This window comes from Bos grunniens, chromosome 29 (assembly GCF_055505025.1).
Source record: "Bos grunniens cultivar Pamir isolate PY7600 chromosome 29, Bosgru_T2T1.0, whole genome shotgun sequence".
NCBI lineage: Eukaryota > Metazoa > Chordata > Mammalia > Artiodactyla > Bovidae > Bos > Bos grunniens.
The window spans coordinates 39094762-39112759 of record NC_141193.1 but is presented as its reverse complement, the minus strand read 5'-3'; the positions used below and the strand labels follow the sequence as shown (position 1 = coordinate 39112759).

The 17998-nt window shown below is 43.4% G+C and overlaps 1 protein-coding gene and 1 pseudogene across 7 annotated transcripts in view; one reads left to right on the top strand and one right to left on the bottom strand.

Annotated features, from left to right (window-relative positions):
• The window catches only part of RAB30 (RAB30, member RAS oncogene family), a 102687-nt gene that overhangs the window by 39050 nt on the left and 45639 nt on the right, over positions 1-17998 (top strand). The window contains exon 2 of one of the 6 annotated variants that reach the window (XM_086384572.1): positions 14442-14802. The exons of the other annotated variants lie outside the window; for them this stretch is intronic. The gene's annotated coding sequence lies outside the window, so the exon portion shown is untranslated. The remainder of the gene's footprint in view (positions 1-14441; positions 14803-17998) is intronic. 6 annotated transcript variants of the gene reach the window in all.
• LOC147342516 (N-acetyllactosaminide alpha-1,3-galactosyltransferase pseudogene) lies at positions 12883-15198 on the bottom strand (annotated as a pseudogene). The gene has a single exon (XR_015157872.1). The product of XR_015157872.1 is annotated as an N-acetyllactosaminide alpha-1,3-galactosyltransferase pseudogene (transcript).

Genomic DNA, 17998 nt, shown 5'->3' with positions numbered 1-17998 from the left:
ATGAGAACCAAATGTAATGTATGAACCCTATTTTGATTCAGAGAGTCTGTGGATTAGTTGGCTATGACTGTCATAACAAAATATCACAGACTGGCTAGCTTAAACAACAGAAATTTATTTTCTCACAGTTCTGGCAGTTGGAGGCCCAAGATCAAGGTACCAGCGGTTAATTTCCTGTGCGACCTCTCCCCCCGGCTGGCCATGTCTACCCTGTTCCTGCTTCTTCACATGGTGGTCCCTCGGCTTGCACGTGGCTCTGGTTTCTCTCCATATGTTCTAATCTCCTTTCCTCTTCTTCTTCTCCTTATCTTCCTCCTCCTCCTTCTAATTTATTTTATTGATACATGGTTGTTTTACAGTGCAGTGTTCTGCCATACAGCAAAGTGATTCAGTTATACATATACATGTTCTTTTCCATATCCTTTTCCATCAATCTCCTTTCTTCTTTTAAGGACTTAAGTCAGGTTGAAATAGGGCCCACCCTAAAGGCCTTATTTTAACTTAGTTACCTCTTTAAAACCCCTATCCTCAATTACAGTCACATTCTGAGGTATACCAGAGCATAAGGATTCAACATATACAATTTTTTTTTGAGGGGAATATAATTGAGCTTGTAACAGCCTAATTTAAAAAAGGCATTTTTGAGATGCAGGGGATGTTTTGTTGTGGACCAATATCAAGTATCGTTATTTTTTCTAGGTGCCTTAATAGTAATGTGGTGTTAAAAAATGGGTAGTGTAGAGATGGATTCTGAAGTATACAGAGGTGGAATGATATGATGTGGAATTGGTTTTAGAATACTTCAAGAAAAAACAGAAAGCAAGAAGATCGATTGACTAATAGGTCAAAGTGTTGGTAATTATTGAATCTGGTGATTGGGTGTCAGGAGCTTACTTTTGAGTATGTTTGAAAATTGTATAATCATAATTTTTAAGTATTTGGGTCAACAGAAGCAAAGAGAGTTTAATGGCCGTGGGGCTGTTTGTTACGACTGTCTTCAACACGTTTACAGCTTGGGTTGTACTTCGCTAGTCTGGTTGGCTTCTTCATGTGGTCTCCTTGGGATGCTCTGTTGGCTGTCTCTACTAGATCCTCTGTTTCTTGAATACAGCTTGGTGAAGGACATCCTACCGGAGCTTCTTAAGAAAAGGTTCATTGGAATGTGGATTTCTGAGATCTTAAATACCTGAAAAGTCTTTGTTCTGTTCTCGTACTTGATCAATAGTTTGGGTTCTTAGATTTCATTCTAAGTTGGAAATAATTTACCTTCAGAATTTTTAAGTCATTGTTCCATCTTGTTTTTATTGATGCTGTTGAGAATTACTGTACTGAATTCATTGTTCTTTTCTTTTTTTCTGTTTCTCTCTTTCTTGGAAATTTCTCTTGTTCAGACTTTGAACCCCCGTATTGATTCTTTGGAATATTGGTTCTCTGGAATATTGTTACAAATATTTTCCTTCCTTGTTTCCGTATTTTTGTCTTTCGATTTTGCTCTCAAGGAGATCTCCTTAACTTTATCTTTCAGTCCTTTTGTTGAATATTTAAAATTTCTGCTATTAAATTGTCAATTTATGAGAGCTTTTTTTGGTTGTTGTTCTCTTAGGGTTTCTTTTTTTAATAGTATCCTATTTTTGTTTCATAGGCACAGTTTTATTTCATTTTTTGTGAAAATACTAATGGTATTCTCCACCCCACCTCCCCGTCCCCCTCCAAATAGTAGCTGTTTCCTTCAGCTTGCTTTTGTGTGTTTGCTGTGGTCTGTATCTTCATTAGAGGCTTTCCCAATATGTCACTGTGAATGTGATCTTTGGCTGTGTTGCTTCTGATTGAGGGCAGGGCAGGGGAATTAAAAAAGAGCTCTCAAGACCTTGACATTGTGGTAAATGAAAGAAGCCACCCACAAAGTACCACATGGTGTATGATTTCATTTTAACGAAATGTCCAGAATAAGCAAATTCACAGAGACAGAAAACAGATCAGTAGTTGCCTGGGGCTGGAGAATGGGGTGACTGTTAATGGGCATAGCGTTTTCTTTGGGGTGATGAAAATATTATGAAATTGATTGTGGTGACGGTTGTACAACTCTGTGTATATACTAAACACCACCGAATTGTACACTTTAAAAAACTGAGTTGATCAGGATGGGGGGACATGTGTGCACCTGTGGCTGATTCATGTCGATGTATGGCAAAGACCACTGCATTATTATAAAGTAATTAGCTTCCAATTAAAATAAATAAATTAATTTTAAAAATGGAGTTGAGTTATATCTTAATAAAGCTTAATATTATAGCTTAATAAACCACCCCAGTGATGATGTTTATACTACTAAACACCATTTAATTGTACACTTTTTAAAAGGGTGAACTGAGTTGTGAGTTATATCTTAATAACTTAAAAAAAAAAAAGCTGTCAGGAAACCAAATATGGGATGGAGATCATTCACTCTGAGCCTCCCTGTAGCTTGATCTGGGAGGGCTGTCTCTTGGGAGCCTCTGGAGCAGCGTCTCCTGGTTTTCCTTCTGCTCTGTTCACCTGGAGGAGTCTTTCATCCTCTTGCAGAGTGTGGGCCACCGGGCAACATTATGGCAGTCCACAGGAGAGAGCGTATGAGAGCCGCTCCTCTGACGTTTCACCTTCAGTAGACACAGCCCTGGCTTTTTCTGTTCCCCTTCAGTTGTGCTGGGTACTCCTGCGCCAGAGACACTCTTGCTCTTTACTATGGAGAATTTCAAAGATTGACCAAAGTGGAGAGAATAGTGCAATAAACCTCCATGTCCCCACTATCCAGGTTCACAAATGATCCCTTCGTGAACATTTTCCTTTCATCTATATTCCCCACCCCCTTCCTTAGACTATTTTACAGCAAATACTAGACATTTCTCTTTCATGCTTTCTAGACACTGTGCTGTGCTGTGCTTAGCTGCTCAGTTGTATCCGACTCTTTGCAGCCCCATGGATGGTAGCCTGCCAGGCTCTTCTGTCCATGGGGATTCTCCAGGCAAGAATACAGGAGTGGGTGACCGGGCCCTGCTCCTGGGATCTTCTCAACCCAGGGATCAAACGCAGGTCTGCTGCATTGCAGGTGGATTCTTTACCATCTGAACCATCAGGGAAGCCCTCTGTTCAGTTCAGTTCAGTCGATCAGTTGTGTCCGACTCTTTGTGACCCCATAGACTGCAGCCTGCCAGGCTTCCCTGTCCATCACCTCCCTGGAGCTTGCTCAAACTCATGTCCATCGGTCAGTGATGCAATCCAACCATCTCATCCTCTGTCATCCCCTTCTCCCACCATCAATCTTTCCCAGCATTAGGGTCTTTTCCAATGGGTCAGCTCTTCACATCAAGTGGCCAAAGTATTGGAGTTTCAGCTTCAGCATCAATCCTTCCAATGAATATTCAGGACTGATTTCCTTTAGGATGGACTGGTTGGGTCTTCTTGCAGTTCAAGTTACTCTCAAGAGTCTTCTCCAACACCGCAGTTCAAAAGCATCAATTCTTTGGCACTCAGCCTTCTTTATGGTCCAACTCTCACATCCATACATGGCTACTGGGAAAAACCATCGTTTTGACTAGACGGAACTTTGTTGGCAAAGTAATGTCTCTGCTTTTTAATATGCTATCTAGGTTGATCATAGCTTTTCGTCCAAGGAGCAAGCGTCTTTTAATTTCACAGCTGCAGTCACCATCTGCAGTGATTTTGGAGCCCCAAAAATAAAGTCTCTCACTGTTTTCATTGTTTTCCCATCTATTTGCCATGAAGTGATGGGACCGGATGCCATGATCTTAGTTTTCTGAATGTGGAGTTTTAAGCAACTTTTTCACTGTCCTCTTTCACTTTCATCAAGAGGTTCTTTAGTTCTTCTTTGCTTTCTGCCATAAGAGTGGTGTCATCTGCATATCTGAGGTTATTGATATTTCTCCCAGCAATCTTGATTCCAGCTTGTGCTTCATCCAGCCTGGCATTTCTCATGATATGCTATGCATATAAGTTAAATAAGCAGAGTGACAATATACAGCCTTGATGTACTCCTTTCCCAATTTGGAACCAGTCTGTTGTTCCATGTCCAGTTCTAACTGTTGCTTCTTGACCTGCATACAGGTTTCGCAGGAGGCAAGTCAGATGGTCTGGTATTCCCATCTCTTTCAGAATTTTCCACAGTTTGTTGTGATCCACACAGTCAAAGGCTTTGGCATAGTCAGTAAAGCAGAAGTAGATGTTTTTCTGGAATTCTTCTGCTTTTTCTGTGATCCATGGATGTTGGCAATTTGATCTCTGGTTCCTCTGCCTTTTCTAAATCCAGCTTGAACATCTGGAATTTCACGGTTCACATACTGTTGAAGCCTGGCTTGGAGAATTTTGAGCATTACTTTACATAGCACGTGAGATGAGTGTAATTGTGCGGTAGTTTGAGCATTCTTTGGCATTGCCTTTCTTTTGGATTGGAATGATAACTGACCTTTTCCGGTCCTGTGGCCACTGCTGAGTTTTCCAAATTTGCTGGCATATTGAGGGCAGCACTTTCACAGCATCATCTTTTGGGATTTGAAATAGCTCAACTGGAATTCCATCACCTCCACTAGCTTTGTTCGTAGTGATGCTTCCTAAAGCCCACTTGACTTTGCATTCCAGGAAGTCTGGCTCTAGGTGAGTGATCACACCATCATGATTATCTGGGTCATGAAGATCTTTTTTGTATAGATCTGTGTATTCTTGCCACCTCATCTTAATATCCTCTGCTTCTATTAGGTCCATACCATTTCTGTCCTTTATTGTGCCCATCTTTGCATGAAATGTTCCCTTGGTATCTCTAATTTTCTTGAAGAGAGCTCTAGTCTTTCTCATTTTATTGTTTTCCTCTATTTCTTTGCATTGATCACTGAGGAAGGCCTTCTTATCTCTCCGTGCAGTTCTTTGGAACTCTGCATTCAGATGGATATATCTTTCCTTTTCTCCTTTGTCTTTCACTTCTCTTCTTTTTTCAGGTATTTGTAAGGCCTCCTCAGACAGCCATTTTGCATTTTGCAGTTCTTTTTCTTGGAGAGAAAGAGGAGACAAAGCATCCTGAATTCTGTCAGTAAGGGGGTTGTCAAGGGCTCTAACCTCTTTTCAAACTGCTTTCCCTATGGTCCTTACTTTAGCATCCTGTTCCCCTGCTCTAGGTCCCCTGGAGAAGGGCATGGCAACCCATTCCAGTATTCTTGCCTGGAGAATTCCATGGACAGAGGAGCCTGACAGGCGTTAGTCCATGGGGTCGCAGGGTCAGACACGACTGAGCGACTAAATACTCTTTTCAGGAGCACCCAGTATGGCTAGTCTTGGGCCTGGTAAGGGTTCTGTGGTTTAAATCAGTCGAATTCTCAGCTTTCCTTGCATCTGATTTAAGATTCAGATTTCTTGAGTCTGCTAAGTCTGTTACTACTTACTCATTGTATCCCAAGCTTCCCAAATTTGACGTCATCATCTTCTCTCCACGTTCCCTGTCCTGAACTCTTTTTGGCTGTGATAGGTCTTCACTGCTGTGCTCACGCTTCCTCTAGTTGTGGCACATGGGGGCTTCTCTAGTCGTAGCTTAGTTGCCCCACAGCGTATGGGATCTTCATTTCCTGACCAGGTATCAAAACCAAATCCCCTGCAATGGAAGGTGGATTCTTAACCACTGGGCCACCAGACAAGTCTCCTGAATGATTTTGTTATTAAGAAAAAAGCAGGCGTTGGTGAAAGTAGAGGCATCTGTTCACTATGCCAGCCTGTCAGAAAGATCAACTGCTTTTTCATTTTTTTTCCCTTTATTATTCATTTATTTATTTTTGCTCTGTCCAACCCTCTTCTACTCAAACTGGAACCCTTTTATTTATTTATAGATGATTGATCTATTTGCCTGGAAAACCCCTTTCCAGTCTTCAAGAACTAAGAGGAATGTCCTTGTTTTAACACGCCTCTGTTCAAACCTTGAAGTGAAGTGAAGTGAAGTCGCTCAGAGGTGTCTGACTCTTTGCGACCCCATGGACTGTAGCCTCCCAGGCTCCATCCATGAGATTTTCCAGGCAAGAATACTGGAGTGGGTTGCCATTTCTTCTCCAGAGGATCTTACCGACCCAGGGATCGAACCTGGCTCTCCCGCATTGCGGGCAGACGCTTTACCATCTGAGCCACCAGGAAGCCCTAAGCCCAGGCAAAGATACGGAGTCCCTGCGTTATGCCTTGCAGGCATTTTTGTCCTCACCTCTTTTTCTGGCGTTGTTTGCCTGAGCTCCGAGTGCTGCATTGCTATTTGTTTTCATCTTCCTTGCTGGCTGGGGAATTAGGACCTGAGACTAGGAACTAGATCTTGTTTTCCTCTGTACCACGAGCAGTGTCTGGTTCCCAGTAAACACGTGTTAACCCCCAGACTGGCTCATGGAGCACCGTGCTTCCAGGGTGGGGATAGGAAGTGGACAATGATCCTTTCCTTCTTGCCTCTTACAGGCGTGACTGTTTGCTATATATTGAGGAGCAGAACATGTTGTCGGCTTGTTGTTATGCAACGTTGCTCCCTTTGCTTTCAAGTCTGGTGTTTTTTTAGCCAGTCAGCAGGTCAGAGAGGGTGGGAGGGCCGCTGTAAGGGCATAAACATCCTACCAAAGAAGGAAGGGACTCACTCACAGATGCTGAGTTTCCCTCCCTTGAGAGAAAGGCTTGTAGTCTCCACCCCCTCCAACGACCCGCTCCAACTAGGGAAGGGAGGCAGTTTATCCTGTCTTGACAGCTATTCTCTCAGCTCTACAGGGTCTTCCATTGTGTTTTCCTTTGGACGTGATGCCAGGAGGATTTTTTAAATTGATGATTATGTTATTAAAAAAAAAAAAATCTGACATTAAGATATTATTTGAGAGGTCCTGTTAAAAATGCAAATATATAACTTTGAAAGGGTTTAACGTGTTGTTTTGTTATATATGTATATATATACACATTTGGCTGTGCCAGGCCTTAGTTCCGGCATATGGGATCTTCCGTCTTCGTTGCAACATCCAGAGTCTTTAGTTACGGCATGTAAACCCTTAGTTGCAGCTTGAGGGATCTAGTTCCCTAACCAGGGATAGAACCTATGCCCCCTGCCTTGGGAGCTCAGATTCTTAGCTACTGCACCACCAGGGAAGTCCCTGATTTCGTGTTTCTTGAAGTGTGATCCTCAAGAAGCTATAAATATCCTCACGGGGCGGGGGAAGGAAATCAAGAACTAGTGGCCAAACAAATGTGGGATGCTAGATTAAACAAAGTTAAATAGGGTCCCTTCAAGACCTGTCAGCATCTCGCTACTGTGCCTTGTGACTCCAAGAGGGGTGTGTAGTAGCAACGTTTCCTGAGTTTATTTTACGTTTCATCTGAGAAGCAAGAGGACTTCAGTAATGTGTTTTGTGGAACATGAGTAATTCTGGAAACAGCCCCTCAGCTTGAGTTCATCCTTTGAGGTCCCCCGGATGTGCCACTTCATCTAAACTGCCCCTGGAGATATGTAAACTTTTCTTTCGTGAATTGCCTGACTTTCCTTTGTCTCGTTGTCTCCCTACCTCTTCCCTACCCAGTGTGGTGGTGGTGGTTTAGTCGCCAAGTCGTGTCTGACTCTTAAGTCGTGTTGTGACCCCATGGTCTGTACCCTTCCAGGCTCCTCTGTCTATGGGATTCTCCAGGCAAGAATACTGGAATGGGTTGCCATTCCCTTCTCCAGGGGATCTTCCCGACCCAGGAATAGAATCCGGGACTCCTGCATTGCAGGCAGATTCTTTACCGACTGAGCTACAAGTGAAGCCCTGTCTACCGACGACCTCCTTGTCCATATTGTATCAGTTTCACTACATCTGGGACATCCTTGTCTTGCACAGAGGTACTCAGGAGATACTTGCAGTACTCTATTGGTGCCTTAGCTGAGTCAGCCTTAGACTTCAAAAGGCACTGGCTGGAGTGGGAGCCCAAGAGAGGTCCCGGGCTTGGGACCCTCACTGCTCAGGGATAGGGATCAGAGAGAGGACTCAGGGAAGACATGGGACCAGTGTAAGAGCCTGGACACAGAGGACAGAAAAAGAGCAAAATCTGGACATGCTGAGAATATAAATCAAATGTACCGAAGGCCAGCTCTGTGTCTGACACCCTGTGGTAGACTCTGGTTTTTGTTGTTGTTTGTTTCTGTTTTGTTTTTTTTAAAACTTTTCTTTCTTTATGTGGCTGCATCAGGTCTTAGTTGTGGCACGCGGGCTGCTGCGTTATGCGTGATCTTTCACGCATGCAGACTCTTCAGCTATGGTGTGGCTTAGTTTCTCCTGGGCAGGAGGGATCTTAGTTCCCTGACCAGGAATCGAACCCATGTCCTCTGCCTTGGAAGGTGGATTCTTAAACCCTGGATCACCAGGGAAGTCCCCTAACCATTGAATATTTAAACTTAATCCTGACCTTTCAAATAGGTGATATTCTTCCCATTTGCTCGATGAAGAAATGGCATCAGCAAGGTGAAGCCGACATCAGTGTTTGTGCTGAGGATACAGAGATGAATAAAGCCCAGGCCTTTCCCCCAACGAACCCTTGTTTTATGGAATAGGTGGTCCTGTAAATAAATAATTATAAGCAGTGGGGTGACTACAGTGATCAAGCTGCAGTCAGGGTCACAAGCGAGAACCCAGTGTGTGTATGTGGGGAAGGGGTGGGAGCTGACAAATCCAGAAAGGCTTCCAAGAGTGAGGCTGGAGCCAGGGGGGCTGAGAGTGTGAGGACAGCAGGGACCGAAAAAGCAAAAGCTTGGGGGTGAGGAATATCCCAAGAAATTCATTGCCACTGGAGTATGGCATGTGAGGTAGGTGAGAAGTGAGGCTGAGGAAGTTGTAGACAGGTTGAAGAGTTTTGGATTTGATTTTTAAAAACCATGGGAAGCCGCTGCAGGGTTTTTAGCAGAAGGGCAAGCCCGTTGTGGATACATGGTGGTAGGTAGTATCATTCCCATTGTCTGTGAGGGAAGCCAGGCTCAGAAAGAGACTTGCCCAAGCTCACTCTGCTTATCAGAGGTGAAGCAGAGCTACAATTACAACTCAAATCCATCTGGATCTTTCCATGACTAAGCTGCCTCTCAAAGTAACAATGGACAATCATCACACTGAATTTCCTACTGAAAAGTACTCTCACTCTGATATTGGAATCAGACAATAGTTTTAAGACTTAATATGATAAAAAAAGGTTGTTCTTCTTTTTTTCTCCCTATGTATTTATTTTCAGAGTAAAGAAACACTGGACAAAGTTAGGAGATAAAATATGCTTTATAATAAAACCCATTTACTTCCAATAAAAGTTCTTATTTTCCAGAAGTTTTAGCTTCTAATACATTTAAAGTTTTAGCTTTAATACATTTAAAGATAGTCTAATGATGGATGAAGATAGTGAAAATTTATCAATGTAAAGTGACATTCTTTATTCATTTTTCCTATTTTTTATTTGTTATTTTATTTTTTTATTTAAACTTTTTATTTTATGTTGGAGTATAGTGGATTAATAATGTTGTGATAATTGCAGGGGCACAGCAAAGTGACCCAGTCAGTTCAGTTCGGTTGCTCAGTCATGTCTGACTTTTTGTGACCCCATGGACCGCAGCATGCCAGGCCTCCCTGTCCATCATCAACTCCTGGAGCTTGCTCAAACTCATGTACATTGAGCCAGTGATGCCATCCAACCATCTCATCCTCTGTTGTCCCCTTCTCCTCCTGCCTTCAATCTTTCCTAGCATTGGAGTCTTTTCTAGTGAGTCAGTTCTCCGCATCAGGTGGCCAAAGTATTGGAGTTTCAGCTTTAGCATCAGTCCTTCAAATGAATATTCAGGACTGATTTCCTTTAGGGTGGACTGCTTGGATCTCCTTGCTGTCCTAGGGACTCTCAAGAGTCTTCTCCAACAACATAGTTGAAGAGCATCAGTTCTTCAGTGTTCAGCTTTCTTTATAGTCCAACTCTCACATCCATATATGACTACTGGAAAAATCATAGCTTTGACTAGATGGACCTTTGTTGGCAAAGTAATGTCTCATACATATATATGTATGACTTTTTTTTTGAGCATAAGCCCATCTGTTCTCCTTGGTTGGCCCTTGTAATAAACCTTTTTTCTGATCAAAAAAAAAAAAAAGGCTTAATGTGATCAAGAGCTAAAGTTACATGGTACTAGTACTTAGTGCTATAAAGGTTCAGAGAAGGAGGAATCAGGGAAGACATCATGGGAGAGATGGCATCTGTGTTGCCCTGAAGAAAGAAGTAAACTAGAACAGATAATGCGAAACCAGGTGAGAGAACGATGGGGCTGAGGGGGTGAGGTTGTGCATCCACGTGGTAGAGCAGGAGTGGGCGTGGGAAACAGATAACAAGAGGCCACTCACTTCCTGGCACAGCCATAGCCACTCCCTTCCAAAGATCGCTGTGTAAAGAGGAAAGAAAAAACGATCATATAACTTGATTTCCATGTTCACTTTTGCTAAATATAAATACACAACTGACATTCTTAAAATATGTTTAACTGCCTTATTGCAGTCACTAGGGAGTTTATTTCCTGCCCTGTTCCCCCTCACTCTGCACAGTGATGTATCTCAATGTCCCCATCCCCTCCTCAAAGCCACTCTGTACATAAAAGGACAACAATGAAGATTCTACAGCTGGTAGGACCGTAGCCAGATGTACACACATAAATGACATTTGAGTGAAAATGCAATCATAGGATTCTGTATGATGAACAGAGCTTGCTTACGTAGAAGGGGGTGTGTGTTTGTGTTAATTCTCCCAAGTTAAGATTCCTTCTAACTGTTCTTATGCTATTCAAAGCCTGGAGTTGGAATCTTTTGCAAATGCTACTCTATTATATTACTGTCGATGGTGTGGGGAAAAAAGGATGTATATATGAGTCAAACAGACCCAGGAAAGTATTCCAGCTCCCTTCTTACCAATTCTTTTACCTTGAGCACATTATGAACTGTCTTAAGACCAAGTCTTATGGATCTCTAATCTTATAATTATGCCACTTCTTTCTGCCATCGTGAAATTTACCCATCACTGGATAATTTTCAGTAGCAGATAAATACGCTCTAAGGGGACAACAGAGGATGAGATGGCTGGATGGCATCACTGACTTAATGGACATGAGTTTGAGTAAACTCCGGGAGTTGGTGATGGACAGGGAGGCCGGTGTGCTGCAGTCCATGGGGTCGCAAAGAGTCGGACACGACTGAGCAACTGAACTGAAATGAATATTTATTACCTGAAAACAGCCCCCCACCTCCAAAATTAAAAATGTTTTCTAATTTTGTTTCTCAAATGTTACAAGGTAAATTCATTAATTTAAAACTCTGTTGATTGTATTCCCCTCTTGAGCTATCTTCTAGTTTCTGCATTCCCTTTCTCAGTAAAACTTAAAAGATGTCTCTTGATTTGGCTTTGACTACTTACCCTCACTCCGATCTTTTCTCATCATTCCACAGGGACTGTTCTTGTCTGTGTCATCCAGTGACCTTCATGTTGCCAAGCTGAAGGCCACAGTTTTGTTTTGGTGTTATTCTCTCAGCAGCATGTGATGAGGCTGATCTCCCTTTGACACTCTGCTTTCCTGGGTCTCTTCATACCACCCTTGATTCCCTTCAAGTCTCCTTCTCTCGGGACTTCCCTGTGATCCAGGGGCTAGGACTCTGCTCCCGGTGCAGGGGCTCTGGGTTTGATCCCTGGTCAGGGAACTAGATCCCAAGTGGTGCAATTAAGAGTTCCCATGCCTCTACGGAGATCTAACATCCCATGTGCCACAGCTGAGACCCAGTGCAGCCAGATAAGTAAACACTTTTAAAAACCAAACTCTTGAAAAGAAAATCTCTGTCTGTCTTCAACCTCTAAATGATAATGTGCCTCATGTTCTGAAATGGCCTCTTCTCTATTTATTCACCCTCTGTAGATGTCCTGTTTTAATCTGATGGCTTGCCATAACATCCATTGGTTAATGACCCTCAAATCTGTAGCTTCATCCTCAGACTTTCTCTGGAACTCTAGATTCCTATCCAGAGAGATGTCTAGGCAATGTTGCAAATTTAATGTGACCAAAAGAGAACTCTGGATGTAGTCTAAACCTGTTCTTTCAGTCTTCCCCATCTCAGTAAGTGCTGCTAGTATTCCTTCTAAGTACTCACGCCAATTATCTAGGCCTTACTTTTTTTTAATTGAGAAAATAATTTATTTAACTGTAAATCAGGAATTTTAATTTTTTAACATTATTAATAAGATTTTTGAGTTTGTCCATTTGGATTTTCAATTTAAGTGAACTTAAAGATGTTTCAAAAGGAAACATCATTCCTTTTCTCTGATCTTTGAAGGTATGTCATTTCTTTGCTTTCAGACTTAAATTATGAACTTTCCCTACTCCAGAATGGATCCCAAAAAACTTGAATTATAGAGAGACAAGAGTCCTAACCAACCTTTGATTGCCTTTTTTTTTTTTTTTACAAGCCCACTGCTTCATGATTTTTGTTGGTTTTCTTTTGTTTTACTGGGTTGTGAAAAATTTTGGCAAGAACCGAAGAGTAGGAGGCACAGTGAAACAGCAGAGAAAATGGAGGTTTCATTTTATCAAAGAAGCTGACAGTGCTGAGCATCAAGCCAGTGCAGTGGCTCTTCAAGTCAACTGCTTGAAAATGGAAAGCAATATCGTAAACTGGAACACAAGCAAAATATAAACGTGCCTGCATATGTAAATGTTGCCTCCTAACCTCCTTTACATTGACTTGCTTAGCTTTAAAGAATATATAAGATTTCATAGCTTCTTTTAGAGAAAGGAACTGAATAATAAGATGTTCAGTTACAAGGACTGGATCTCCCATTGCCATTCCCTCTACTTTTGATATAAAATCAATTACCCATTTTATTAAACACGTCTGGTTGTTATACGTCAGTAGTGCAAGGGGAAATGAGAGGTTCCTTGATGTTAGCCCTCCAACTTGGGGCTTGATGGGTTGAGGGTTGGAGCCGTGGTAGCAGAACTCACTGATGACTGACTGTCATGAAGTCCAGGTCCAGGAAATGTAACCCCTTGCAGGCCTCCTCAGTCCCCTGCAGGTCTTGGTCTCCTGTGACACCATCCACTTCTGGCCTAGAATCTGAAGACTCAAGTTCCAGAGTCTGGCATACTGAATATGACTTGGCCAAAACAAGAAGCCTCTTCTAAGACAACACTGCTCTGGCTGTCATAATGGTTTAGGAGACTGGAGACCACCCACACTGCCTCCCATTCAGCGCCTGGATCCATGCCATATTTATATGCCAACCGCATGCCCTGTGCCCCTTAGAGGAGGCACTGACAGTGATCAGCTCCCTGTCTTTCTACCCTCTCTTTGCTTATTTCATGCCAACTTACAACAACTCATCGCCGACTTACTTTGAGGCTTTGTTCTCACTTCATGCGGAGCACCCACTGGCTCATTCAGATTGCCTGTGACTCCCAACATCTCCACCACATCCACTGGGAATCTTGACTAGTCTTGGCACAGAAGCCAAACAACGTCCTGATAAGGAAAGGACGTTGACTAAACCATTTGAGGATCACCAAGGTAGACTGGGGCCTACTAAGAGTTCTCCTGCTGCAAAAGCAACTCTGTGTAGCTTCAGACCCAGCAGAGATAGGAAGACACTGAAATCAAGAGGACAGCCCGTCACAATCGTATCTTGTTGCCAAACACTTCCCTTCGCATACTTCTCTCCAGTACGTCAGCTGGCACACATAGAGTGTTTCTGGCTTTTTCTTTGTCTATGGCAATTTTTTTTTTTTTTGGTTCAACTGATAGTGTATCCTCTCCCTGCATTGAGTGTATCCTCTTCCCTGCCTCCCCAACCAAGAATAGATAAGAAATAACTGGGAATTTACATCTGATTACCACAAGTTCATTCTCTCATATTATAAGGCTCAAAGTTACAAGGAGAAATAATATGTACTTGCTGTGTTGGTCTTTTGTTAATATTTTTTTTAAGTTAAAATTAAGTGTTACTTTTCTGAGGAAGTAGCCAGAATAATACTCTCTCAAATTCAGAAATGTACTGGCACAAAGTCAAAGTTATTTCTAACCACATGATAGTCTTTTGTCTGCCAAGATAGCTTGACAAGCTTAATATCGGAAGGCAGGCCTATATGATAATCCCAGCAGTATGCCGGAGATAAGATTTTAGTGAGTTTGTTGAGAAGGAAATACTTGTTTAGATGGCTTTCATCATGCCTTTGGGTTTCTACGTCATTTTTCTTGTCCTTGTGGACTCCCTTGAAGCACTCCTGGGTGATGTTCAGGACCTGAGTGGGTGCTCCCCCCGAAATGGCCTCGTGGTAATAAAAATCCCCTCTGCGGAATCGAATGTATGCTGCAGACTCCTTCCACCTCTCGTAGGTGAACTTATGGGGATCTGCCTTGTACCACCAGGCCTGAAGCTTTGCTCACCGACTCGCCCAGAGTTTCCACCCCAAACTCGTTGTAGAAGACCTGGTCCACCTCCATGGAGAAGAGGAAGTCAGCCTCATGCCAGATGTGGGCTACAACGTGCTCCCCAATGGTCTTCACGCGCATCATGAGAATGCCCGGCCAACTCCTCTCAGGCTTGATCTCAAACACTTTGATGGAGCGCAGAGGACCCAGGTCTATCAAAAGCATCCTGGAGACATCATCCACCATGATGTAAAATATGACTCTGTGGCCAACCATGAAATGCTTATTAGCAGACGTTAAGAACTCCTCCAAGTAATGCTCAATGTAACTTCCGACAGCAAAAACCGTCAGGCTGATGGTAATTTTCTATTTGGCATTAATAATCATCCCAGATGGCTCTGTTGTAAGTGCCTTCCCACACTACAGGCGCCTTCCATTCCGTCATGGTCACAACCTCGGGGCATCTAAGTGGGTTCAATCAGTCCGAGAGATGAAGCTTTCTTTCATCTTCCTTTCTCTGTTCTTTTTCTTCTGTATCTTCGTCTTCTTCATGATAACCATTGTTAAGCCATCTTGGAAACCACCAACCCTTCTGAATGCTACTGCCACCAACTTCGGGGTTTTTTGACAGGTTTATCCAGAACAGAGAGCCTTCTGGGCTGTGGCTGTATTCCCCACACACAACATTGACAGCTGAGACAACCAGCATTGACAGAATCACTTTTCCTTTGACATTCATTCTTTACTCTGCATCGTCTGCTCCTCTCCTCCCAGAGTAAAAGGCAAAACCCACCAAGCTCTATTGAGCTCTGCTCTGCAGAAGGAGGCAGGGCTGGGAGGCAGGGAAGGTCCGGTGCTCCGACTCCGGATGCGCAGAAGCTGGGCGCGCTGGGGGCTGGCGGGCGCCTCCGAGGCTGCCCTGCCTGGGCCCTGCGGGGCGTGCTGGGGTGGGGCCGCCGGGCGCTCCTCCCTCCCGGGCTGCAGGCAGCGGGCACTGGGCAGCTGGTAGCACGCTCCCAACTCTGCCCGGCCCGCAGCCCTAGGTCTTACTTTTGATTTCTTTCTTCTTCTACTATCATCATCCAATCCTTAAGCAATTTCAGTCTTCTAGCTCTATCTTCAAATACATTGCCTGGAAATGTACCCTTGCCTGGAAAATCCCATGGATGGAGGAGCCTGGTAGGCTGCAGTCCATGGGGTCGCTAAGAGTCGGACACGACTGAGCGACTTCACTTTCACTTTTCACTTTCATGCATTGGAGAAGGAAATGGCAACCCACTTCAGTGTTCTTGCCTGGAGAATCTCAGGGACTGGCGAGCCTGGTGGGCTGCCATCTGTGGGGTCGCACAGAGTCGGACAAGACTGAAGTGACTTAGCAGCAGCAGCAGCAGCTCTATCTTCAAAAACATTCCCAAATCTTATCACCTTCCTGCCATCTTCATTCAGTTTCAGTTCAGTTCAGTCGCTCAGTCGTGTCCGACTCTTTGCGACCCCATGAATTGCAGCACTCCAGGCCTCCCTGTCCATCACCAACTCCAGGAGTTTACTCAAAGTCATGTTCATCGAGTTGGTGATGCCATCTAGCCATCTCATCCTCTGTCGTCCCCTTCTCCTCCTGCCCCCAATCCCTCCCAGCATCAGAGTCTTTTCCAGTGAGTCAACTCTTCGCATGAGGTGGCCAAAGTACTGGAGTTTCCATCTTCATTATTAACACCCTAGACTGAAGCGCCTTAGCAGCAGCAGCAGCAGCAGTCCAAGCCACATCATCTCTTAACCTAGGCTTCCTGCAGTAATCTCCTAACTAGTAGCCCTGCTTCAACCTGTATCTCTGCCACAAGACCCTACAGTACAAGGACCAGAGAAATCTTTGGAAAAGGTTAAGTGGTTTATGTCACATTCCCAACCATCCCTCCCCCTCCAGGTGGCCTCCCATTGCACTCAGAATGAGATCCTGACTCCTGGCGGTGACTGACTGAGCTGTGTGTGACCTGCCCTGTGGTCTGTTTCTTAGCCTTTACTCCTTGACCATGCACCCAGCCTCATTGTTCTATTTTGGCTCCTTGAACATGCCAAGTCCATTCTTGCTTTTTAGGCCTCTTTGTACTACTTATTCCTTCAGCCCAAAATGCGCTTCCAGTTTTTTTTTGTTTTTTTTTTTTGCTAAACTGGGTCTTCATTAGGGCATGTGGGCTTAGTTGCCCCATGACATGTAGGATCCTAGGACCCCAACCAGGGACTGAATATGTATACCCTGCATTGGAAGGCAAATTCTTAACCACTGGACCACCAGGGAAGTCCCTGTTCTTCCTGTCTTCATGTGCTTGGCTTTTTCTTATTCTAATCTTATTTTAAATAGAGCGAGCCCAGAGAGGCCTTCTTTGACAACTCACTCTAAAATTGCTGTCTGGGGATTTCCTTTGTGGTCCGGTGGTTAAGACTCTGCGATTTCAATGCAGGGGGCACAATTTCAATATCTGGTCAGTGAATGAAGATCCCATATATCACATGCTGCAGCCAAATAAAATTGCTGTCTGTATACACTCTGTCCTTTCCTTTTATTTTTGTTCTCTACTGGCAGTTGCCACTATGTGATATTTTTCTTGTTTATCTATGTATATGTTCCTTTCCCCATTCATTCCTTGCTCTCTTTTCTGTTCAGCTAGGATGTGAAGGGTGTGGAGAATTTTGTCTGCCTGTTCATCACTGTAGCCTGGGCTCCTGGGTCAGTGACTTACACAGAGAATATGCTCACTAAAAATGTATGGAATGATGAATATGTTTTTCTCATCTATAGAATGCAGAGGGGAATACTTAGTTCTCAGAGTTGTTGAGGACTTGCATTATCAAATCTGATCATGCATCTAAAGTGAATGGTTCTGTGTCTAGCACCTTCTGCTTAGTAAATAGAAATGATGTTATTTTTAAAGTAGCTGGCTCACTATAGACATTCAGCAAAAATTACATCTCTGTTCTTGCAGTCTGGGTCCTGTGTAGTATTTTATATTGAAATAAACTGTACTCTGAACAAGGTAAAAAAATACTTCCCAATCAGCTTTTTTTTTCCCCTAAAGAAAACATTTAAAACCTGCTGTTCAGTGATTAGTCAACATCAGTTAGTTTAGAACCATTATTTATTAATGTCACTTCTCCTCCCCCTCCTCCAACACACATAGAGACACTGCATTATAATAAGGTTTGGCTTTCCCCTGGGAAATTATCATTTTCTTTCTTCTCTTTGGTAATATGATCTTTGCCAATTAACTCTCTTCAGGATCAAAGTGTTTTGGGGTTTGGTTTCCTCATCCTGGTGTTGTGGTTCTCTGAAAACTATTCCTAGCTTTTGCATGTTCTGATCAATATTTCTTTTGCATTTATTTAACAACTATTTACTCAGGATCTCCTGAGTGCCAGGCAGTGGGGGTACAGACAGAAATTCATAGGCGCCTCTGTCCTTAAGGTCCAGTAGGGGAAGCAGGATCCCTGAACCAGTGAGGATAATGGAGTGTCTATGAAGGGAGTCTCATGGTACACGGTGGAAGTATAAAGGAGAGAGG